This window comes from Coregonus clupeaformis, chromosome 29 (assembly GCF_020615455.1).
Source record: "Coregonus clupeaformis isolate EN_2021a chromosome 29, ASM2061545v1, whole genome shotgun sequence".
NCBI classification, from domain to species: domain Eukaryota; kingdom Metazoa; phylum Chordata; class Actinopteri; order Salmoniformes; family Salmonidae; genus Coregonus; species Coregonus clupeaformis.
Window position 1 is genome coordinate 55,730,450 of NC_059220.1, and position 26,701 is coordinate 55,757,150.

At 47.3% G+C, this 26,701-nt stretch overlaps 1 protein-coding gene across 3 annotated transcripts in view; it reads right to left on the reverse strand.

The window, feature by feature from the left end:
• Positions 1-26,701, reverse strand: part of LOC121576673 (zinc finger protein 423-like) — a 130,890-nt gene that overhangs the window by 74,671 nt on the left and 29,518 nt on the right. The window lies entirely within an intron of this gene.

Below are 26,701 nucleotides of genomic sequence, written 5' to 3' on the forward strand. Positions count from 1 at the left end.
TCACTTCCCTCTAGAATTACATCTGCCTCATCATATTTTCATTATAGGGACCAGATTGACATTCCAAAAACCTATTAGAAGACGCTCAAATAGTGAGGGTATTCTTATATAACAAAGTGAATGAAATAAAACATGGGATTATGCATGCTTTTCTCCAGTTTAGTGCAGACAAAAGGGAAAGTCTATTAATGCATACATAATATAAATATATACAAAGCAGAGCATATATTCATTCTGTCCTGCTTTGTGCATTCTGAGGAGGCCTGACAGCCCACCCGTCATCCATTTAGCATCTAAACTAGAGCCCTCTGAAAAGACGAGAGGAGAGGAAAGTAGAGTAGAGTAGAAGAGAGGAGAGGAGGAGATGGGAGAGGAGAAATCCTCATGACTTATTGAGCAGGAATGCTGTGAGCCTGGATCCCACGGTGGCTCAGACAAACCCAGAATTCTCCAGCTCAGCCGGTTTGTTTGCTTTATTTGACTGCGTTTTACGCTCTGCTCTAAATGGATGAATAGAGAAGCCTCTGGTATTCCTCATCACACATAACCACATGTTTACAATAAGTAAACAGCCTCCCCCTTTCCCCTTTCCACACATACTACATCTTATAAAACACTCTTTTTTATAAACTAGTCTGTAGCTGGATACCATGAGACTGCATCTCATTTTGGCATGAGCACTCTCAAATAAATGACTGTCTTCTCAATGTTATTATGTAACAAAACAAAACAAGTATAATGTTGCTGCAAAGAATATTTAAATATTGACAAAAACATGTATCTAAGAGAGAGAATAGCCTAACCTTGAAAGCACTTGGTGTAGACTTATCCCTGCAAGCAACTGTGAGTTTGTATCCCCTCCCACCACCCCTCCTACAGTATGTGTGTTATACAAAGGTGTGCAGAGCATATTTGGTTGAAAATAAATTCATGTGATGAATCGATGCACTCTAAAATGTAGGTGGTGTGCGGAGCAAATAAAACTCCACAGGGGTTTGTGGGTACTTTTTTTTATAAAAACATGAATTATGAATTTAGCTTGGAGCAAGGAAAGAATCCTACGCTGTAAAAGACTATAAAATAGAGATATCACATGGAGCATCAAGGCAACAGGAGAGAGATGCCATCCAGCAGCACATTTCAGGAGAGAGGAATATTACAGGATCAGTACAAATTAAGAAATGAGCATGAACGAGAAAGGACAGAGATAGTGAATCAAAGATGTTAGAAAATGTAATAAGAGGATTTGTTCAGGAGACACTAACAATTACTGAAATTGGTCTATTTATTTCCTACAGCCCATACCAGGAGCACACTGCTTTGTTCAGTACATACATCTAAACACACATTTTATTTTTGAGCCCAGAAGTGTAGTAACTGGAATTGCTTGAATAGATTGTGTGTGTGATGTATTTATATGTGTGTGTGTGAGAGTGACGGAGGGGAGAACAACTCTGTTTCTCAGATTACAGTTCAGGCCTGTACACCACTGTCTCCACAGCTGGGGTGTCTGGACAAGCCCCTCCCTATTGTAGCCACTCCCCCCAGTCCTCTTCTCATGTCTTTGTGTCCGTGTCAGAATAAGAGTAATCCTGACACAAGTTAAACCCCGGCAACACAGGAGAGAGAGAGGCCCCAAGAAAGTGAGGGGAAGAAAAGCCCAAAGGGCCTTAACTGAGGTGAATTCTTTGGCTACACAATGAAAGCGTGGCCCCTGACAGGCTAGTCTCTGATGTGAGCCGAGCGGAGGTGAGAGAGCAGAGGGGAGAGCTGCTCACGACTGACAGGTACGCCGTCCTGCTGAGCCCCAGCCATGTACTGCACCACAGCACACCACATACAAAGGAACACTTGCTTGAGCATAAAAAATATATATAAATAAATAAGATAACTAAGAAGTAGAGGAGGAGGAGGGAGAAAGAATGGTGAGAGAAGAGAAAAAAAACTCCTGGCACATGTGGTCATTCTGGCAAATTATAAATCTATTAATGCTAATGCAATCCCTCTGACTGCGACAGAATGTGAGAAATCACTTTGAGAAAGAAGGAGATTATAGTCATTAAATAGCCTTAATCCTCAGAAGTGTGGCTGTCGGAAAATGGAAGATCACATGGCTTTTAGAGGGCTTTTGTCATCCGTCCGCCGGGGGACTTGGCAAGAGCACTAAACAGGGTTAGAAATGTCTATGAAAAGTTAAATTAGAAAAGAAACCGAAAAGAAAGAGGGGGAAAGACGAGGGGGAAGCCGAGAGAAAAGCGAGAAAAGACTGGAATGGGCACGCAAACACATGCTGCTCCCATGTCTCCTCGCTCCAGCGTTCCCGAGTGCAGCCCTGACAGTTTCTCCATCTTTATCTCGCCCTCCACGTCCATTCCCCACTCCGTCCGCCCACGTCTTTCATGTTGTGACTCATTACTGAATTAACAGGCTGCAGTCGTGGCTGCCCCTGGCGCTGGCCTTCACCTCTGCTGCCCTGGCCCATGTGGAGGGGTGGGGACTGGCAGGGAGGAGGGGAGGGCCTGGCAGATGGAGACACTCTGAAGACCAGAAGAAGAGCGGCCATCCCACCTCCAACTAGGGCACAGTAATTGGAACCGGCCGAACAAAACACATGGCCAAAGAAGAAGGCCCAAACTCAGCTCTACCCGAGCAGAGTGGTGGTGGATGGAGCATGGATGGCCACTTTGGTGTGAGGTTCAAGAGAAGGCCCCATGCCGCACCACCCCCCACCTCCACCACGCTCCATCCAGGCTGGGCCGGCCCGATGACGCCTGTCCCCCTCTAATAGGCTGGCCAGCCAGCCGGCATGCTGAGGCCAGAGCTTGGAGGAAACACGGTAATGAAGACGCGCCCAGCCTGGCATCCCCAGTCTCTTGCCCGCTCTTCCCCTCATCAGACACGAGGACAAAGGTCGGTCTCCCCATGTCCCCCATCCCAAAACCCTGCCAACCCCGAGAACCTGCTTTTGTGGCTTCTCCTCTGAAGTAGAGTAGAAACACAGCCTCAGATAGTAGCCAGGCTGTTCATTAGAGCAGGACGCCTCCAGGAGGCCAGTACTGATGATGGCACACGCTCCCTCTGCTTTCACATGATGTCCACAACACTGGCAGACAGACAGACAGACAGACTGACAGACTGACTGACTGACTGACTGACTGACTGACTGACTCCTTCCTTCATGTCCATCGGTTACAACCAGCTTTCAAGACACCAAAACAATGTGATCATTAATAATCTGTCCTATCAACTGTAATGCCGCTAAACCTGTTCTATATGCATATGGAGATAATCTGCAGTGTCAACGTGCTCCCTCGGGTGGAAAACAAGAGCAAACAGCCAGCTTGACTGGGCTGACATCATCTCTCTGTTAAGACTTGATTAGAAGCAGGGGTCTGTTTATAGGAGTTTATAGAAAACAGCAGTCTGGAACTCAGGAGAACCGTGGTGTCACTATTATATACGCTTTACATCTTGTCAACAACACACAACATGGTTTGAAGAGTAAAACTGAAGGCTCTTGGTTGCTGTAGCCCTCCAGGAGGTCAGAGAGTGAGACAACATGAGTCAGGGAACAGAACTGGATTATGCTGGTCCAGCTAAGTAGTGAGCAACTTCTAGAACAGTTTACAGCAGGGATCATCAACTATATAGATTCAGCCGCGGGCAGAATTTTTCTTGAGTTGATGGTCAGGAGGCCGGAACATAATTACAAATAATTTGTAGACTACAAATTGACCACAAGAAGCCCAAACGGATATAATATTTGACTAAAACATAATCATTTCAAACCTTGCTTACATTTGTATATGACCAAATCCCCCACCTTCACCTGGATTCACCTGGTCAGTCTATGTCATGTGTTTTGTACACCCAGTGTATATCTCCCTATTATGAGTGGGAATACTTTGGAACAGTTTTCCCAAATTAAAATCACTTAGAGCTGATTTTCTGGTGTTTTTAGTCTTATGTCCAACAAAAAAAACAAGCGCCGGCCACCCTGAGTGTGTGTGTTTATCATACATGCTCACCTCGTCACATTCCCCTGCCCTCTACTCACACCCCTCCTTCTCCCTAACTAACATTTCCACCTTTGAGTCTGGCTCCCTGCCCAAACTTCCACCTTTCCCACCAAGCCCCCTGCCTGGCTTCCAACCCCATCCCCTTGGCCCCCTTCCCATGGCCCCAGGCAGCAGAGACACACCGTAGGGGGCAGAAAAACAACTTCCACCCAGGTCTCTGACATGGCAGCGCAGCACGCATGCCAGACAAGCCTGGAGCAAAGGACAGACCGACAGGAGGAATAGAACTTTCAAGAGGAGAACCTCTCCACTTTTCAGCTTTCTTCTCACCTCTCCTCCTCTCCACTCTTCCTCACCAGCAATCCCATCCTTTCCTTTGACTAATTATCCCCTCAACTTTTTGGGGGTAAAATTCTCAACCTAAAGCCTGTGTTATACTTAATTAACAAGGACTGAGGGGGTGTGGTATATGGCCAATATACCACGGCTAAGGGCTGGTCCAGTGCGCGACGCAGAGTGCCTAGATACCAAATCAAATCAAATCAAATTTTATTGGTCACATGCGCCGAATACAACAGGTGCAGACATTACAGTGAAATGCTTACTTACAGCCCTTAACCAACAGTGCATTTATTTTAAACAAAAAAAGTAAGAATAAAACAACAACAAAAAAAGTGTTGAGAAAAAAAGAGCAGAAGTAAAATAAAGTGACAGTAGGGAGGCTATATATACAGTAAAATAAAGTGACAGTAGGGAGGCTATATATACAGGGGGGTACCGTTGCATAGTCAATGTGCGGGGGCACCGGCTAGTTGAGGTAGTTGAGGTAATATGTACATGTGGGTAGAGTTAAAGTGACTATGCATAAATACTTAACAGAGTAGCAGCAGCGTAAAAAGGGTGGGGTGGGGGCAGTGCAAATAGTCCGGGTAGCCATGATTAGCTGTTCAGGAGTCTTATGGCTTGGGGGTAGAAGCTGTTGAGAAGTCTTTTGGACCTAGACTTGGCACTCCGGTACCGCTTGCCGTGCGGTAGCAGAGAGAACAGTCTATGACTAGGGTGGCTGGAGTCTTTGACAATTTTGAGGGCCTTCCTCTGACACCGCCTGGTATAGAGGTCCTGGATGGCAGGGAGCTTTGCCCCAGTGATGTACTGGGCCGTACGCACTACCCTCTGTAGTGCCTTGCGGTCAGAGGCCAAGCAGTTGCCATACCAGGCGGTGATGCAACCAGTCAGGATGCTCTCGATGGTGCAGCTGTAGAATTTTTTGAGGATCTGAGGACCCATGCCAAATCTTTTTAGTCTCCTGAGGGGAATAGGCTTTGTCGTGCCCTCTTCACGACTGTCTTGGTGTGTTTGGACCATGATAGTTCGTTGGTGATGTGGACACCAAGGAACTTGAAGCTCTCAACCTGTTCCACTACAGCCCCGTCGATGAGAATGGGGGGCGTGCTCAGTCCTCTTTTTTTCCTGTAGTCCACAATCATCTCCTTTGTCTTGGTCACGTTGAGGGAGAGGTTGTTGTCCTGGCACCACACGGCCAGATCTCTGACCTCCTCCCCTATAGGCTGTCTCATCGTTGTCGGTGATCAGGCCTACCACTGTTGTGTCGTCGGCAAACTTAATGATGGTGTTGGAGTCGTGCCTGGCCATGCAGTCATGGGTGAACAGAGAGTACAGGAGGGGGACTGAGCACGCACCCCTGAGGGGCCCCCGTGTTGAGGATCAGTGTGGCAGATGTGTTGTTACCTACCCTTACCACCTGGGGGCGGCCCGTCAGGAAGTCCAGGATCCAGTTGCAGAGGGAGGTGTTTAGTCCCAGGATCCTTAGCTTAGTGATGAGCTTAGAGGGCACTATGGTGTTGAATGCAGAGCTGTAGTCAATGAATAGCATTCTCACGTAGGTGTTCCTCTTGTCCAGGTGGGAAAGGGCAGTGTGGAGTGCGATAGAGATTGCATCATCTGTGGATCTGTTGGGGCGGTATGCAAATTGGAGTGGGTCTAGGGTTTCTGGGATTATGCTGTTGATGTGAGCCATGACCAGTCTTTCAAAGCACTTCATGGCTACAGACGTCAGTGCTACGGGTCGGTAGTCATTTAGGCAGGTTATCTTAGAGTTCTTGGGCACGGGGACTATGGTGGTCTGCTTGAAACATACAGCCTTTAGCCGTGGTATTTTGGCCATATACCAAAAAACCCAGAGGTGCCTTATTGCTATTATAAACTGTCTACCAACTATATTAGAGCAGTAAAAATAAAAATGTCATTCAGGGCTCGAACCACCCAGTTTATAATATGTTATAACTCATTCCTTACTCCTCAGTGAGCAGTCATCACAACACAACAATTTCTGAGAGGAGACTCAGGGGTTCTGGAGCCATTTTGGGTTGTGGTTGACCATCAAGATGAGTGCTGTGTTAAAACCTGTTTACTCTCTCAAAAACACACACACATATTTAACTCCCTGGTCTGTCTCTAGAGGTCCCCAGTCAACTGCTGTCCACATGGGAGCCAGTCTGCCAGGGACCTGAGTACTGGAGGACACACAGACACAGACAGACACACACACACACTCACAGGGTGGGTGATGTCAGAGTGGAGGCAGTCTGTCAGGGGCTTGAGTCCTGGAGGACACACTCACACGCTGCCCACAGCTCATATGGAGCAGTTGGCGCCAAAAGTGCCCAAGCAGCCGGCCACATTCCCAGGGCAGAAGGTGAGGGGCAGGGGGCGTCGGGGTGAGGGGGGCATGGGGCGGCAACAGCTGACAGGCCTCCCCACCGTCCCAGAGACATCCAGGTAACAGGAGGGGAACTGGGACAAACATGGGAGGTTGACCACTATATGAGACACTGGGTCCTATAAAGACAACTTGAAGACACTGAGATCTTTCACCATCGCCCCTTGCATGTAGGGGGATATGTACACAACTAGAGGCAACTAGAACACAACCTCAAATAGTGATCCAAGAAAGTATTGTGAATGTAAATAGCAGAGTGTAATATGAAAGAAAGAATGAAAGAAAGAAAACTAGTTGGCGTGCAGCAGAGAGAGTGACCATGGTTGGATAAGATGTGTTTGACTCCAGTCTTCCTCAGTCTGTGAGAGCTGCAGGAGCCAGCACTGTTAAACAGCTGCACATTAATTACATGTGAAGTGTACCAAAACAAGCCTTGCTACAGAGGCCATGTGGAGGAAGACAGCTGGCATCTGGTTCCTCTTTCTCCTGCTCTTCTTTCTACTCTATCATGCGCTCTATAGCTCGACTCTCTCCCTCTAGTCTCTCTCTCCCTCTGTCCTTGCCCCTCTCTACGCCTCTCTCGCTCCCTCTCCCTTGCCTGTGTCACTGAGTGCCGTCTCTTTCCCTAGGCTTTAGGCAGATCCCACTGAAGTGTTTTCTCCATCCTTCAGCCCTCAACCTATCCCCTTGGATCAAACACATCCCTTCTCTCACAACTTACCAGGTCCTCTCATTGCACGTGCCCCTCCTCCCTCTCTCCTAACTATACTCCAGAACTTTTCAATAGGATGTGACTCAGGTCTTATGGTGTTGTTCTGTTCTGTAGGGTTGTGAGTCAGTCAGGTACAGTGTGTTGGTCTCTGTGCTGTGATAAAGGTGTATGCTTTTCTAGGTTAGAGCTCGGATGTTCTCTTCTCTCACCATCATTCAACGGAGCTCAATCAACTAAACCTCACTGTTAAAAATAGCTGGCATCAACGGCGGCAGGTTCAGAATAGAAGGAGTTTAGTGGAGGGGTTAGTGTGTGTACTCAGAAGGAGGGGCCATGGGATAGAGGAGTTACCAGGAGACATTACTTATGTAATGTCACTCCTACCATCTATCTGTGGTATGACAGCCCTGTCCACTCAGTAATCTAACAAGGGACATATGGCCCCTTAGTAAACACTAATGGAATATATTCTGCAAACAGCCCTTTGCAGACAGTCCAGGCCTGGCAAAAAACATCAAAACAAAATCTGCTTCAGAAAAAGAGCTAACCCAACAACTAGAGACATGGCCACCTACAGTCTGTCTGGGAGAATACAGGTCAGTGGATGAAGCCAAAAGGGCTCCCATATACTGTACAGGGCCACAACCACGCACCCATATATCCACTGAATGAGATGTGGAACTTCTGGGAGATATTACACCATTATATATTGGCTGTCGAATAACAGACAGACTTGTAAACAAAATGTCCTCATGTTTGTGAGAGTTTACAACCAGACTACACTCCGCTGTACCTCCACCAGTGGAGCCGAGCTAGTTGTCATTCTGCCAGTTTTTCTGTTCCTCTGAGGTTACCCCATGTTTGTAGCCCCCCACCCCCACCCTGGTGTAGTAGGGTATGTAAATAAGTTGTGCAGGCAGCTGGAGCTGAGCAGAAGCAGTAGACTGAGTTCTGTGGTTTCAGATTGGGGGGACGAAGGCAGAGAGGCAGGCAGGCAGGCAGGCAGGCAGGCAGGCAGGCAGGCAGGCAGCAGCCTGGGCTGAGCTGAGAAATGGGGTTTAGGGCTGGGGCTCCAGGGAGGCGCGGGGCCCAGGGGACCCACAGCACAGGCAGAGAGAGGCGGGTACCTCCTGCCCACTGCTACACCTTGGGAGCCCCCGGCAACCCTGGGGAGGTGCGGCACTGAGAGGAACACCTGGACCTGCCATTAGTGACACACTGAGGGAGTAGAGCACAGACGGTGAGCAGGAACGGCGCACACACTGGCAGATACACACACTGGCAGATGCACACACTGTACACACAGCGAGATACAAACACAGGCATACACAGAGTTACACACAGCGAGTGATAGAGAGAGGGAGCAGAGTGAATGAGACACCTGGACGGCCCTGGTACTGTGACTGTGACTGTGACTGTGCACGGTGAATAAGGACAGGATAATCACCCTTGTATTAATCTCTCTCTCCCCAGGGTGACACCAGAGCACCCAGCTGGGGTTCAAGGACACAGAGAGAGCTCCACCTCAACACTGTCATTACACCACCTCTACCTGTCACACAGACAGAGAGGAGGGGGGGGGGGGGACAAAAACAGGAAGATGTAGAGGAATAGAGAAATATATTTTATAGAGAGATGTAGAAATGAGCAGCACAATACTTTCTTTACGCAAATATTTCGATTTTGCTGTAATTTATGCCTTAAGCATCTCCTCTCCTGGAGGGTAGTGGGAGAGCTGATTAGAGTAAAGCCATGTCCAGGGGCTGTGTGTCTTCTACTCTACTACACACTGACTGGAACCAACTGCAAATATCTCTGAAGCTGGAGACACTTATCTCCCTTACTATCTTTAAGCATCAGTTGTCAGAGCAGCTTACCGATCACTGCACCTGTACACAGCCCATCTGTAATTAGCCCACCCAACTACATCATCCCCATATTGTTATTTACATTGTTATTTATTTTGCTCATTTGCACCCCAGTATCTCTATTTGCACATCATCTTCTGCACATCTATCACTCCAGTGTTAATACTAAGTTGTAATTATTTTGCACTATGGCCTATTTATTGCCTTACCTCCATAACTTACTACATTTGCACACACTGTATATAGATTTTCTATTGTGTTATTGGCTTTACGTTTTGTTTATTCCATATGTAACTCTGTGTTGTTGTTGTTTTTATCACACTGCTTTACTTTATCTTGGCCAGGTCGCAGTTGTAAATGAGAACTTGTTCTCAACTGGCTTACCTGGTTAAATAAAGGTGAAATAAAAAATACAAAAATAAACACACACACACACACACACACCTTAAAATAAGCCCAGTCACCTGTCAAAATATACCTGTAGTACACTCCACTTATTTCCAGTCCAATGGGAACTAGTACACCACCTCAGTTCAACTGAAATTAGGGGTTTAGAGATGTGTACTGATTATGTAAAGGTAGAATTGCTGATTATGTAAAGGTGGAATTGCCTAGCAGTAGCTAACAATACTGGCGTGAGTGAGCTGCCTATGGGCTGTGTGTATACACACACTAGCAATTAACGGAGTAGAATGGCTATATCAAATACACAGGGTGGTGAATCAATGGGCTATTATTGTAGCGTGGTCATTACCGTACAAACAAGCACAATGCCTGTCCCCGCCTCCACCCACACAGCCACAGCTAGGCCAGGCCAGGCAAGGCAGATCAATGCCCGGCAGGACATGACTCTGACAGAGCTACACACAGGCAACAGGTGGGGTTCCGTGTTTACTGCAGGTCCACTTTCATAATTGCATTATTATTTTCTACCTGACAGTTCCTGGCACTCACCAAGCCATCTCTCCTACACACATACACTCATCATGCATTTGCCTCATAATTGTTTACTGTTCAAACGAGAGATGGGACCTTTGAACGAGGGACTACGGTCGGTGGGGAGAAAGTATTAGAACTAGGATGGGGCATCTGTGTGTCTAGGAGTCAGTCAGGGCCGGCCCAACGAGGGGATGGTTATTAGCTTTGTGGGTCCGCTTCACACTTTAACACAATAGAAGACCTAAGAGAGGAGCTTTCTCCTTTTGACTACAAGGTTGAGAGAAAAAAAAATCTATATCAAGTTCAAAGTGTTTGTCAACAAAAAAGGGCCCAACTTTAAAACAAAATGGGTGGAAAAAAGAATTATCTTTGTGTATTAAACAGCGCAGACCCACACGGTGTCTGCATCAAAGGGGGCATGGACAGGGGGAATAGGAGCCACAGAGAAAAGAAACAGAGGACGAGACAAAGGTAGTGCTAGTGGGAAAATAATATCTGCCCAACATGAAACAGATCAAAGAGAGAGGCTGTGAGAATGAGAGGCCAGGGGGTCCTGTAATTACGGCCTACATCCGCCAAACCATGGGCGAGAGAGAGGGAGGTTGGGGGTTCCCAAAAACTTCTCAAATCCATTGGCTCCTGGAGTTGCCTTTGCGCTAGTCCTCACCCCGCGCCCCCCAAACCCCCACCAGGCCGTACAAACAGTGCCAGATTTCCCCCCGCCGCCAGCGAGGCCCCAATCCACACAGGGGTCCTCCCACTGGCCTGCGTGGGGGTGCTGTCCACCGACAGAGAGAGAAAAAAACTTTTGCTGGGAACTTCTGGCATCGCCCCAGGGGCTGTTCTCTGGGAAGGAGAAACCAAGCTGAACTTCACACACGCACGCAAACACACATGCACACAGACACGCATGCATGCAACAAAACGCACACAAAAACATGGACAAAACCACACATAACACATCAACACAAAACCATTGCGCTATCCCTCTCACATTCTGTTACATACAAATACCTGCATGCACCAAGCCTGCATGTGAGAGAGAATGCTTACACACACACACGCTCACACACACAGTTGGGTTTTTGGGGATGCATGGCGGGAGGAATAGATCAATGGTGACCCATGGCTGGTTTGACTCCACAGCAGAAAAAAGGATTACAGAGCGACCAGACAAAAAGTACAGCACCATCCTGACTCCAAACGCCTTACCACCTCTACTTTTTAATAAAGCACAAGAACAGAACATTTTTCATGTTATAAAAAAAGCCAATGCGGCTTTTGGCTGATTGTGCTTTCATGCCTTTCTATGGACTCCTCGCCCCCCCCCCTGCCTACCCAGCTTTCTGATGCTGCCTGCCCTTGGCATTGTAATGACAGCTAACCCGTCAGGCTGCCCGTCAGACTGTCAAAGACTCAAGGTACAGTAGACCACAGCACGTCTCAAAGACACCACACACCCACCAGGTGTTGTAGTAACACACACCCACCAGGTGTTGTAGTAACACACACCCACCAGGTGTTGTAGTAACACACACCCACCAGGTGTTGTAGTAACACACACACACACACACACACCTACCAGGTGTTGTAGTAACACACACCCACCAGGTGTTGTAGTAACACACACACACACACACACACACACACACACACACACACACACACACACCTACCAGGTGTTGTAGTAACACACACCCACCAGGTGTTGTAGTAACATACACCCACCAGGTGTTGTAGTAACACACACCCACCAGGTGTTGTAGTAACACACACCCACCAGGTGTTGTAGTAACACACACCCACCAGGTGTTGTAGTAACATACACCCACCAGGTGTTGTAGTAACATACACCCACCAGGTGTTGTAGTAACACACACCCACCAGGTGTTGTAGTAACACACACCCACCAGGTGTTGTAGTAACACACACCCACCAGGTGTTGTAGTAACATACACCCACTTAGACCACACTAAAACACACACACACCTGAGCTATAATAATATACATGGGTAGTGCTTTTACAGAATGTAGAAACCTAATATTCCACAAATTACTTTGTAATTTCAATGACAGGTTTTTGTTTCAACATTTTAGCTTTTTATAATAAACAAATGTCTTTATAGGGTTAAATATTAGTTTCTAGAGAACATGTGCTTCAAAAGTAGCCAGAATTTGTATGGGTTTCTCCTACCACAGCCATTAAACTGTGTAACTGTTTTAAAGTCACCATTGGCCTCATGGTGAAATCCCTGAGAGGTTTCCTTCTTCTTTGTAGTGACTGGGTGTATTGATACAACATCCAAAGTGTAATTAATAACTTCACCCTTCTCAAAGGGATATATATTTTTACCCATCTATCAATAGGTGCCCTTCTTTGCAAAGCATTGGAAAACATCCCTGGTCTTTATGGTTGAATCTGTGTTTGAAATTCACTGCTTGATCTTACAGATAATTGTATGTGTGGGGTATAGAGATGAGGTAGTCATTAACAAATCATGTTAAACACTATTATTGCACACAGAGTGAGTCCATGCAACTTATTATGTGACTTGTTAAGCAAATGTTTACTCCTGAACTTGTTTAGCCTTGACATAACAAAGGGGTTGAATACTTATTGACTTCAGATATTTGAGCTTAAAAATTCGAATTAAATTTATACAAATTACAACAAAGAAAACATAATTCCACTTTGACATTATGGTGTTATTGTGTGTAGGTCAGTGACAAAAAACAACAACCATTAAACTATTTTACATTCAGGCTGTAAAACAAGAAAATTTGAAAAAAGTGAAGGGGTGTGAATACTTTCTGAAGGAACCGTATCTCAATCAATAAAAAAAATTGACATATTCTGGTGCTCCTAGATTTTATGTTGGTAGCAATTATATATATTTGTAAAAGTATACACCCACCTAGGCTACACCAAACATACACCCACCTGAGCTATAATAATATACACCCACCTGGGCTACCGTACCACACAACCACCTGGGCTCAGCACAATACCTGAATTACTGGCGCCAGTAGGTTAATGCAGTAATATTGCATTCCATTTCAGAATCATAGAGACTCTATAGCCATTGGCTGGCAGGATAGGAAAATGTTATTCCATTTCCTTATTGTATTAAAAGGGTTTGACTGATTGATTGTAATCTAGTATGTGACCACTCAACATGACAAGAGAGAATAAGGACAGGGAAAGACAGAAGCTGCCAAACTCATATAATCTACTAAATGTACCTGGATGCGTACCCGTCTGTCTGCTACACCTGTTAGAAAGCTCTCCTTTTACACACCACCACCTCTCCGGCACTCAGCTCGACGGCAGGCAAGACTAAAAGCACACGCCTGCCCCAAAATTTAATTAATATGAAAATTAAATTAAATCAAACCCCCTAGTGTTTTATTACTTACTAGTGTTTCGTGCCATTACTGAAATTGTATTACTAAAAAATGTATAATTAAAAGACATGGGTATTATTACATCTAGAAAAAATAATTTCCATTTGCCGTATTTAATGTGGATTTTCTTGTTGATCCTCTCTCTGCTCTGACATTGATACCTAAGAGTTATGAAGGGACTACGGGGTCAGGCCTGGGGGAAACGTTGGGGAAGGGGGGGTGAAGGTAAGATGTTATGTTGGGTTTTACTATAGCCATAATGCTAGCTAGCTACTACCGCCCAACAGAACTAGACACAACAGCACACTGCAACTCTGTGTCCCATAGAGACGCCTCCACCATCACTATTACAGATATGCAAAAGGGAAAGATACTGCAGTTCACCAGACATCTCTACATGACCAGCGAGAGGGAGCACATACAGTATGCACTGGTGAGTGAATTAGATCAAACAAAAGACAGTAAGGCTCTGTATGGAGTGACGTCTTCTTTCAGCTTCATGCTGCCTGTTTGAAAGAGGGGAGCAGGCCTCTCCTCTCCAGGTGGACTTACCAAACCAGGACAACAATACAGAGACCCAAGATGGCTGACCGTAAAGAAGATAACAAACCAGTGACTGAACTCCGACCTCCAGTTTGCTGCGATGTGATTGGACTACAGTATTTTAACTTTATCTGAACAAGATGTGCTTCGGTCCCCTCCTCTCCTCACCCAAGACACACATCACCCCCACACCGCTGGTCTCTGCGCTCCCTCTAGCTTTCCATAACTTTTCCACATGTGGCAGTCTGCTGGAGGATTATTAGTGTTCTCCCCGTGCCTCCGATCCATACCGACCCTTATCAGCGCCTCACCAGTCAGTCCCAAGCCCCTCACAGCTGTCAGCCCCCCCGCTTCTCCTCCCAGCATCCCCCCTACACTTTATCTGCTCACTCACAGGCCGCACAGTTTGGGGGCAAGTCTCTCTCCTCTCTCCAAAGCCACCCCCCCACATCAGCAGCACCACCCCAGCCCTCCCTGCCTTCCCTGGGAACAGCACATGGAAAAAGGCCCGCATTGCTGTGCCGCGTCCTGGGGGAATTCATTACTCGAGCAGGGGACTCCCACCAGTGAGCCAGAGTGCAGGCCCGCCACGTCCTCACCGCGATCCACTGGAGCTGCTCTCATTTAAAAACAAAAAAAAGAAAGGAAAGAGACTTCTTGCCTCTGAAAAGATGACGACGCAGCAAGACTAATAACGTGACCGCTTTTTTTTTTTTTGGGGGGGGGGGTTGTTGTGTGTTTTGTTGTGTATTTGAAGGCTTGTCTGATTCTATCCCCCGTGGTTCTGCTTACTTATTTAGGAGTATGTTTTCTATCATATTTGAAAATGAAAAGCAGATTTAAATATTTCAAAACATCTCTGTGCGTGGGATGTAGGGAAGAGGGAATAGAGGGAGGATTCTCTTGGTCCTTAACCCCAATTCTGGGCCTTCTGCGTTGAGCTCACTGCCTGGCCCCACAGTGCTCCCCACCCGCTACCCTCTACCACCTCCCTGGGGAGGCTCCAATGTCACAACCACTGACAAATCAATGCTCACTCACCTAGACACATTTTGTTCTTTCCCCCAGAAAAAAAACTCCACTCATAGCCCACATCATAGCCAACCCCTCTCTACTTCACCATGTGTGTAATGACCCCCATTCCATCACCCCCCACCCAGTCATCTCCAGTGACTGCCAAAGAGCAGCGAATTCCAATCAGGCACTAAGCAGGCCGGCTATTGCCAGGGACAAAGGACAGGGAGAGGAGCGGTGTGGAGCAGGGTTATGGGGGAGGGAGGGGGAGGAGGGGAAACAAAGGCTGCTCCAGGCACCCAGGGGAGCAGCCAGTCACATGCTGACGTCAGGGGGTGGGGGTAAGTGGGTGTATGAGAGAGGCTGCCAGAAGCTGGTCCAGGCCCCCCAGGGGAGCCCTTCATACAGGAAGAACTGGAGAACAGAGCCTCCCCCAACCCCCATCCAACCTCCTCTGTGGCTGGCTGCTCTCACCACCGTCACTGTAGTGTTGTCCGTTGTCTCTACTAGTGCTGCTTCCTAAATATACTACGCTGTCCACTCTGCCATCTCCCTCCATATCACAGTGGGTATTTTTCTTCCCTCTCTGTGTCGTTCCACTTCCTAGTGTAGTGCCCCCACACTATGGCAGCTGCGTGGTCTAGCCTGACCCAGACACGAACTGCCTGTCTCACGATTAAAACATCCCATTTACTGCCAGCCTACAGCCTCTGAGATTCCATCCCCATACACACACACCTCAAAACCGCCCTCTTACAGATTCACAACAGTCCACTCTAAAAAGCACATGAAAGTGGCCAAACTGTCTGACAGAGAGCTGTAAAAACAGCAGCGTGTGCAGAGTATATGAGTGTGCGCATGTGTTTGCATGAATGTGCGTGTGTGTGTGTGCATGCGTGTGTGTGTCTGGTTGGGGGCATTAGATTGAGAGAGAGAAAGAGAGAGATAGAGGGGAAGAGAGAGAGTGTGTGTGTGCCTGCCTTTTAGTTAATGGACTCTGGTTTTGCAGTAAAGGGGGCATGGCTCTGGTCTTTGAAAAGACTGTGGAGCAGACAGCCTTGCTCTCCCTCTCTCTTCGTGTGGGCCTCTCCGGGGCATTGCTTTTCCCTGACATTTCACTTGACAAAGGCGAGCCACACCTGTGCACAGGGTTAAAACTATTATAACAGCTCTCCCCCTGGCACACTGGCCTTTGCCACTGGTTTGTGTGTGTGTGTGTGTGTGTGTGTAGCGGTGTGTTTGAAATAGTATTTAGATACGTGTGAGGCTGTGTGCTGATAATGCCTGAGAGGTTTTGTGCAGTTTGTGCCATTATAATTTGAGGTCCTTGGTCTAGAAAGTACACACAGAAACCAGCCATGTCAATTCCAATAGGGGAGGAACAGTGACTTAAGGCAGGAGAAAATGCTTCCTCACAGGGTTCCATCTTAGGCCTACAGCCCAAGGGGACCAGACTGGGCCCAGGCATAATGTTCACACAAGAGAGATCAGACAAGCTAGTTATGTTAGGAAAGGGGTTAGGCAGGAAGTGAGAGATGTTTGGAGCAGACTACAGGACGGATAAGAGAGGGAGAGAGGGATGAGGGAGAGAGGGGGCCAGGTTTTAGGGCAGACTCAACAGGGTGAGAGGAGGGAGAGATGAGGGGAGGGAGGAGAGTGGGGCAGGTTTTAGGGCAGACTCGACAGGGTGAGAGGAGGGAGAGATGGGGGGGGAGTGGAGCAGGTTTTAGGGCAGACAACAGGGTGAGAGGAGGGAGAGATGGGGGGAGTGGAGCAGGTTTTAGGGGCAGACTCGACAGGGTGAGAGGAGGGAGAGATGGGGGGGGGAGTGGAGCAGGTTTTAGGACAGACAACAAGGTGAGAGGAGGGAGAGATGGGGGGGGGTGGAGCAGGTTTTAGGGCAGACAACAGGGTGAGAGGAGGGAGAGATGGGGGGGGGGGAGTGGGGCAGGTTTTGGGGCAGACAACAGGGTGCATGGGAGCGGGGGGAGGGGGGCAGTTTTGGGGCTTACTCAACAGGGTACTAGGGAGAGGGGCAGTTTTGGGGCTTACTCAACAGGGTACTAGGGAGAGGGGCAGTTTTGGGGCTTACTCTATGGGATGCTTGGGAGAGGGGGAGAGGGGCAATTTTGGGGCAGACTCTACAGGGTGTATGAGACAGGGAGGGGGCACTGGATTCCAAGGGAACAGTCTGTATCTCATTATCCTGACTCCCTGTGAGGGGCCTGGTGACGGCTCTGTTCTGCCCCCCTCTAGGTCACAGGGTCAGCACGGCCCGCAGGGGTCAACTCTCCCACAAACACCTCAACCACACTAATCACCACCAACCAGACACACACACACACACACACATACACACAACTATCTACACAACTAGGGGACAAAAACACTTGACCCAAAATATATATTTGCCCATTAGGCCTCCAAACACACATACACACTACTGTGAACAATGACAAATATATAATAGGCCCTAATTAAAAGAGGTAAACACCCATTCTCTTCCTGATATCATCAGTTATTGTGAATACCTGTTGCTATGACAGCCTACAGTAAATTACTGACAACAAACCCAATCATCTAGTCCCATGGTCTGAACATTGAACCAGCATGTCAAATAAAGAGTAAACTACACTGAACTGAAACATAACAATATATTAGCTTCAAACACATAGTAAATGACAATGTTATGTACATGTATATTATCATAAGCTGCATGTGTAAATCTTTTCTAAATATACAATAAAACTCTGTAGCACAGGAATACAAATTAATGTATGGAAACACATGAAATCCCCCCCACCCCCCCACACTCCTAAGACCCTGAAAAAAACTATGGATATTCCACCAGATTTAGGCTTTTTCTGGGCACACACAGACAGCACACATATTTACTCTCTGCTCTTCAGACTGCAAGCTGAACACGACGGCACACAAGGAGAGAGAGAGGGAGAGCAAACAGGCTGAATACAAGGAGGTTAGCACCAACACACACACACACACACACACTTTTTGTGTCCTTTGGCAAACTCTTATTTTTTACTCTTGCATGAAGAACAAAAAAATTAAGAGAGGAGAAGAGAAGGAAAGAGAAAACGTCCCCACAGAGTTGTTCTCCCTTCCTGGTGCGAGCGCGGGCCCCCGCTGAATCCCTGTGTAATTTCCAGTCCCTCAGAATTCAGGTATTAATAAAGGCCCCATGGGGAACTGCATACAATATAACCCTACAATTTCAGGCATTATGAAAGGACGCCCCCAGGGGACTTTGGCTCAAATTTCTGAAATGCAGGCATTGTAAAAAAGGCACTCCAGGGGAGTCCCCCCCTCAATAGAAATCTGCTGAATTCAAAGCTTTTTCGGAGCCCTGGTGGGAGCCATTACTCCCTCTGGAAGCTTTTAATATATATAAATATATAAATATATATATATATATATATTTTTTACAAAACATGTGTTGCTGACATGTTGACAGATTGCTCAGTGAAGTGTTTAGGTGCATGCACAAGCCGGGTATCTTCAGAGACAGAGCACCGCACTCTGCCAGAAAAGCTCTCAGCGCCCGCGCCCAAAACTGGTACCATCCATATTTTATAACAGGGAGAGGAAAGTAGGCTGGGGAGAGAGAGAAAGAGAAGAAGAATGAGAGAGGGACAGAACGATAGAAGAGAGGAATAGAAAAACACAAAGGGAGAACGCGGGAGGGGAACAAGGAAGGGAGAAAGGGAGGGAGGAATAGAGGGAGAGAGAACTTCATCATGAAAAATGAACCCTGTGATGAAAAATGACTTCCAGTGTGCTTCACAACATCCCTCCTCCGTCTCACCCCCTTCTCCCTCTCGCCCTCTCTCCCACCCCCTGCATGCTGTGCCCCCCTTCCATTCCCCCAATTCCCCTCTCTTATGGAGGCAGATCTCTTGCTCTCCCTGGAAAACCTGAGTTTACAACCAGCTGTGACTGCATTTGTATCTGTGCCAAGGGCTTAGTGGAGGAATCTTCAGGCCACCCTCGGGCTCCGAGCAGAGAGAGGGAGGGAAGAGCGAGCGAGGGAGAAGGAGACAGAGGGAGAGAGATAAAGAGAATGCAGCCAAACCCAGCTAACACCAGTAAGATACCCACAGTCCAAAGCGTTTACTCTGTCAAACACACTCAAAATAGCTTTTACTAAATAGATAATAGATTTTACTCAACAGACAAAACCACTCACATAAAAACCACACACATTCAGTACAAACACTTGCGTACACACATACGCACGCGCACACATGCACACGCACAGTATAGACAGAAAGGAGCCGTCTGGCGATTCTGGCTCAGGTTGCAGGACTCTCATCCCAATCTCCTCTCACTATTCTCTCACTACACTCTCCCTGTCTCAACCTCTCCTTCCATATCTCCCTCTCTTCTCTCTCTCCAGCACTTCTCTCGCTCTCTTTCTATCCATTTATTTCTCTCTCTCTCACCTTCCCTTTCTCTCCCTCCCTCCCTCCCTCTCGGTGGAGGAAAGTGATCTGTGGCTTTAATAAGAGCCCTGGCCTCATAGGATTCAGCTGCCGCCGTGACGACAGGCAGGAGCTGGGGGCTGCTGGGGGGTGGGGGAGGATGGAAATGTATTCATGGCTTGGGGAACCTGGGGTGAGAGGGGCTGGGGGGAACACTAGGGACGCCCAATCACCCAGGGGCCCACGCCTCAGACACTCTACCCTCTTCTTTCTCCTTACCCTCCTCTCCTTCTAGAAAGACTCCCTGGCAGGCTGGGGGCTCCAACACTATGCCCTCCTACTGAGGAGAGAGTACAGCTGCACCCAGAGAGATAGGGGGGAGAGAGAAAAAGAGAGAGAGATGGAGGAAAAATGTATATGATCTTAAAAGAGAGAGAGAGAGAGAGAGAGAGAGAGAGAGAGAGAGAGAGAGAGAGAGAGCGAGAGGTAGAGTAAAATAGAGAGAGAGATAAAGTGAGCAGTAGTGAAAGTGTCATATTCCCGTCTGTCCGTCTCATTACCAGGGACATGGGTGACCGTAACAGGCAGACAGAGGGCACAGGGCCAGAGCTCAACCTAAATGTCCCAAACAAATACAGCCTGTGCTAGCGCTTTCGTTAGTCTTATGTCGTAGAATGCATGCATGTTACGCATTTGTATGTAAGACACTGGATGTGTATTTGTGTGAGAGGAAACTATACATCAACTGCAGTGTAGTTAGAAGGATGCTGAAAGAAAGTGTCATTCTCCCACTCCCCCCTCTCTCTCTTCCTCCCTCGCTCTTTCTGAGGTGAAAGAGTGTGAGAGCAGTGCAGTGCTTTTCTCGTTGTCGAGTCTGTAGCCACCCTCTCACACACACAGAGACCCATATACACACACGCTCCCCTCCTCCTTGTCTGTGCTCCTAGCAGCTCCTCTCAGTCTACTGAAGGTGGGTTAATTAGTGCTCACCTCCTATTTGTTTCTGACAGGCCGAGGCGCCACCCCCTATCCTGACTGACAGCTCTTTCACCCACCCACAGAGCTCCACTGTTCAGAACCAGCAGCCCTGTCATTGCCTGCCTAGAAACTCTCACTCTCTCCCTCGCCTGTTCTCTCCCTCTACTATTCTTTCCCTCTCTCCCTCAATTCCTCACACTGTGCTTCCTTCAACCTTCCTTAGTCTCTGGTTTACACATTCAAACACACAGCCTACAGTATGTAGAACATGTATGATACACTTCCATTATTGTTTCTCTTAGGACTGATTTTGCAGTCGCAGATAGAAATGTGAAAAGGTGAGCTGATGCATTCAGTTCAGGCATGGTGCTCAGCTGCAGTCCAGAGATCACCCTGGACACTTCTGTGTGTGTGTGTGTGTGTCTCAATGTGCCAACTCTCTACCCCCCACTTGCCCGCTGCTATGCCACATGGTTTGAAGAGAGGAGTGTGTGTGTATGTGATGGGGGAGGGGGGGCAGTCTGCTATATATAAACCAGCCAAACTAAAACGGAGGATGGGTGCATGGGGCCCCATGGAACAGAACAAGGAGGAGGTGGTACTGCCAGGAGGGAGAGGGGAGTCTGAATGGCCCCATTGGCTCAGGCTGGTCCACTGGTTCTGTGATGGTGTCTTAACCCCGGGGCCCCTCCCGACCCCCGCCACTCGGCTCCAGCCCAGATTTGACAGGCCGTGGGGAGGCGGGGGGCTGGGGGGCAGGGGTCAGCTGTGCAAAGCCGTGGGGGAGAAAGGGGATGCAAAGGGAGGGGAGGGGTTCTCACAGCCAGAGCCCAACCTTGGCCGGTCGCAGGGCAGCGGAGCAGAGCACCGAATGTTCTCCATTTGATCTCGAGGTTTTTTCAAGCGTTCCTCAGGGAGCCAGTGCTCCAGATTTCTCCTCCTGTTGACTCTCCCCAGACTCTTCCTACACTATGGCACGCATGCACAGACCAGCCTCCAGTATCTGTCTCTGACACACACACACACACATTAAAACACACACACACACACACACACACACACACACACACACACACACACCACTCCATGTCAGACAGAAATACAGACAAAAAACAAACACCAGATAACATTAAATACCAAAACCATGGCATAGGCCTATGTCTTGTGGCAATAAAGACATCCTCTCTAACACATAAGCACTGTCCTTCTGCTTCCACTAAAACAAACATGGCCTCTCCAGAACAATCAACAGCAGCAGGAGGAAAGAGGTACTGCAGTGTGTTTTCCTCTATAAACACCCAGCTGGCTTATGTCAGCTGTGGAATGGAATTACTCCATCATATTGTGCCTGTGGTCAGTCCCCCTGCAGTCAACATGGCCTCCCAAACTCACATGTGCTCAGAGTAATATCAAATTAATGGAACCACGTTATGAGCCTGCTGCTAAGTGGCTGAATTACCTGGTACTTGTCTAAACACCTGGGACCCATCCTCTGCCTACCACCCATACAAAGATAGCCTCTGATTCACACACACAGTGGTGGCGTGTGTTTATCCCCGACAGATAGAGGGAGGCAGCATCCTGTGCCACTGTCCCCCACAAGGGAGGTTCCCAGGGGTGCCACAGAGAACTTAAAAGGATTCTTCAGCGAATGTTTTTTAATTTACTGTTCTTTTCAATAATAATAATAATAAAGCTGAGGTCCGGGGGGAAATGCCATCCCCCCAGTCGAAGCATGGGATTATTCTGCAATCTGCACCACTCACTCCCTAGGGACCGTGTGTTTTATCATTTCATTTAATTTATTTATTTTCCTCCACTCTTTCTCCGCTCAGCAACTCAGTAGTTCTCCCTTGACTGAGCTGAAATCACATCTCCCAGCCTTCAATCTGACAGGCAGAGGAATGGAGGAAGGGAGTCAAAGAGGAACATCAGTGTGAGACGCATCTGCTGGGTCATCATCTGTCTTTCAACATTAGAATAGACACCTAACGTCCAGGCAACCCATTGGTCAATTCTAGTCATACACCTTCCCTCCTCTCTACTGTGTTACAGTTCAGGCCATGCTCCCTCTCCCTGTCTGAAAGCCACTAGCCCCCACCCTGACTCCCCCTCCCCTCCCCAGCCCCTATCAAACACACACACACACACACACACACACACACACACACACACACAGTCTTCTCCAACTAACCTTGTGGAGACACAGAATTCAGTCCCACTCATAATCCTATTTTCCCTAACCCCTAAAACCTAACCCTAACCCGTACCCTAACCTTAACCCTAGATCCTAACCCTAAAACTAACCCTAGATCCTAACCCTAAAACTAACCCTAGATCCTAACCCTAAAACTAACCCTAGCTCCTAACCCTAACACTAATTATAACCTTAACCCTAAACCACCTAGAAATAACATTTGACCTTGTGGGGACCAACAAAATGGCACCAGTTGGTCAAATGTGTGTTTGTTTGCTATTCTTGTGGGGACTTCTGGTATAGTTCAACACGTCCACACACACACACACACACACACACACACACACACACACACACACACACACACAACAGGCACACGCTAAGGGCTGTTGTGTTAGGAGCTTGAGTGGCTCTGTCGATCGTGTTTGCACTCGTTAAGGAGCAGGCCTTGATTAATCTGCTAAGAAACAGATGCCCCTGCAGGGCTCCTTTGAGCCTTTCATTAATTACACTGCTCCTAATAACGCCTATTGTGTGCGTGTGTGTGTGCCCTGTGTTAGCTTTAAACAAGTCTGTCCCTTAGGAACACTAAGCAACACTGGCGTTAGTGGCGTATGACTACATATGACTACAGCCAACAGCAATAGGAGTCCAGAGATGGGGGACGGCCCTTAGCCACTTATAACCAATCATGTGGCTGAACTTTAAGTGAAATCAATATAAACGTGGTCACATATCACAGTCATTTAGTCTCAGACCTTAGAGTACAGGAGATTTGTAATGGAATGAAACTGAGACAGTCCAAAAGGGAACACTGGATATACATACTAAAACAACACCAACCCAGTCAGACAGTCACCTAAGGACACAGACACAGGTTGGATATACAGTGGGGAAAAAAAGTATTTAGTCAGCCACCAATTGTGCAAGTTCTCCCACTTAAAAAGATGAGAGAGGCCTGTAACTTTCATCATATGTACACGTCAACTATGACAGACAAAATGAGAAAAAAATTTCTCCAGAAAATCACATTGTAGGATTTTTAATGAATTTATTTGCAAATTATGGTGGAAAATAAGTATTTGGTCAATAACAAAAGTTTCTCAATACTTTGTTATATACAGTGAGGGAAAAAAGTATTTGATCCCCTGCTGATTTTGTACGTTTGCCCACTGACAAAGAAATGATCAGTCTATAATTTTAATGGTAGATTTATTTCAAACAGTGAGAGACAGAATAACAACAAAAAAATCCAGAAAAACGAATGTCAAAAATGTTATAAATTGATTTGCATTTTAATGAGGGAAAGAAGTATTTGACCCCTCTGCAAAACATGACTTAGTACTTGGTGGCAAAACCCTTGTTGGCAATCACAGAGGTCAGACGTTTCTTGTAGTTGGCCACCAGGTTTGCACAAATCTCAGGAGGGATTTTGTCCCACTCCTCTTTGCAGATCTTCTCCAAGTCATTAAGGTTTCGAGGCTGACATTTGGCAACTCAAACCTTCAGTTCCCTCCACAGATTTTCTATGGGATTAAGGTCTGGAGACTGGCTAGGCCACTCCATGACCTTAATGTGCTTCTTCTTGAGCCACCCCTGTGTTGCCTTGGCCATGTGTTTTGGGTTATTGTCATGCCGGAATACCCATCCACGACTCATTTTCAATGCCCTGGCTGAGGGAAGGAGGTTCTCACCCAAGAATTGACGGTACATGGCCCCGTCCATCGTCCCTTTGATGCGGTGAAGTTGCCCTGTCCCCTTAGCAGAAAAACACCCCCAAAGCATAATGTTTCCACCTCCATGTTTGATGGTGGGGATGGTGTTCTTGGGGTCATAGGCAGTATTCCTCCTCCTCCAAACACGGCGAGTTGAGTTGATGCCAAAGAGCTCAATTTTGGTCTCATCTGACCACAACACTTTCACCCAGTTCTCCTCTGAATCATTCAGATGTTCATTGGCAAACTTCAGACGGGCATGTATATGTGCTTTCTTGAGCAGGGGGACCTTGCGGGCGCTGCAGGATTTCAGTCCTTCACAGCGTAATGTGTTACCAATTGTTTTCTTGGTGACTATGGTCCCAGCTGCCTTGGGATCATTGACAAGATCCTCCCGTGTAGTTCTGGGCTGATTCCTCACCGTTCTCATGATCATTGCAACTCCACGAGGTGAGATCTTGCATGGCGCCCCAGGCCGAGGGAGATTGACAGTTCTTTTGCGCTTCTTCCATTTGCGAATAATCGCACCAACTGTTGTCACCTTCTCACCAAGCTGCTTGGCGATGGTCTTGTAGCCCATTCCAGCCTTGTGTAGGTCTACAATCTTGTCCCTCACATCCTTGGAGAGCTCTTTGGTCTTGGCCATGGTGGAGAGTTTGGATTCTGATTGATTGATTGCTTCTGTGGACAGGTGTCTTTTATACAGGTAACAAACTGAGATTAGGAGCACTCCCTTTAAGAGTGTGCTCCTAATCTCAGCTCGTTACTTGTATAAAAGACACCTGGGAGCCAGAAATCTTTCTGATTGAGAGGGGGTCAAATACTTATTTCCCTCATTAAAATGCAAATCAATTTATAACATTTTTGACATGCATTTTTCTGGATTTTTTTGTTGTTATTCTGTCTCTCACTGTTCAAATAAACCTACCATTAAAAATTATAGACGGATCATTTCTTTGTCAGTGGGCAAACATACAAAATCAGCAGGGGATCAAATACTTTTTTCCCCTCACTGTACCCTTTGTTGGCAATGACACAGGTCAAACGTTTTCTGTAAGTCTTCACAAGGATTTCACACACTGTTGCTGGTATTTTGGCCCATTCCTCCATGCAGATCTCCTCTAGAACAGTGATGTTTTGGGGCTGTCGCTGGGCAACATGGACTTTCAACTCCCTCCAAAGATGTTCTATGGGGTTGAGCTCTGGAGACTGGCTAGGCCACTCCAGGACCTTGAAATGCTTCTTACGAAGCCACTCCTTCGTTGCCCGGGCGGTGTGTTTGGGATCATTGTCATGCTGAAAGACTCAGCCACGTTTAATCTTCAATGCCCTTGCTAATGGAAGGAGGTTTTCACTCAAAATCTCACGATACATGGCCCCATTCATTCTTTCCTTTACACGGATCAGTCGTCCTGGTCCCTTTGCAGAAAAACAGCCCCAAAGCATGATGTTTCCAACCCCATGCTTCACAGTAGGTATGGTGTTCTTTGGATGCAACTCAGCATTCTTTGTCCTCCAAACACGACGAGTTAAGTTTTTACCAAAAAGTTCTATTTTGGTTTCATCTGACCATATGACATTCTCCCAATCCTCTTCTGGATCATCCAAATGCACTCTAGCAAACTTCAGACGGGCCTGGACATGTACTGGCTTAAGCAGGGGACACGTCTGGCACTGCAGGATTTGAGTCCCTGGCGGCGTAGTGTGTTACTGATGGTAGGCTTTGTTACTTTGGTCCCAGCTCTCTGCAGGTCATTCACTAGGTCCCCCCGTGTGGTTCTGGGATTTTTGCTCACCGTTCTTGTGATCATTTTGACCCCACGGGGTGAGATCTTGCGTGGAGCCCCAGATCGAGAGAGATTATCAGTGGTCTTGTATGTCTTCCATTTCCTAATAATTGCTCCCACAGTTGATTTCTTCAAATCAAGCTGCTTACCTATTGCAGATTCAGTCTTCCCAGCCTGGTGCAGGTCTACAATTTTGTTTCTGGTGTCCTTTGACAGCTCTTTGGTCTTGGCCATAGTGGAGTTTGGATTGTGACTGTTTGAGGTTGTGGACAGGTGTCTTTTATACTGATAACAAGTTCAAACAGGTGCCATTAATACAGGTAACGAGTGGAGGACAGAGGAGCC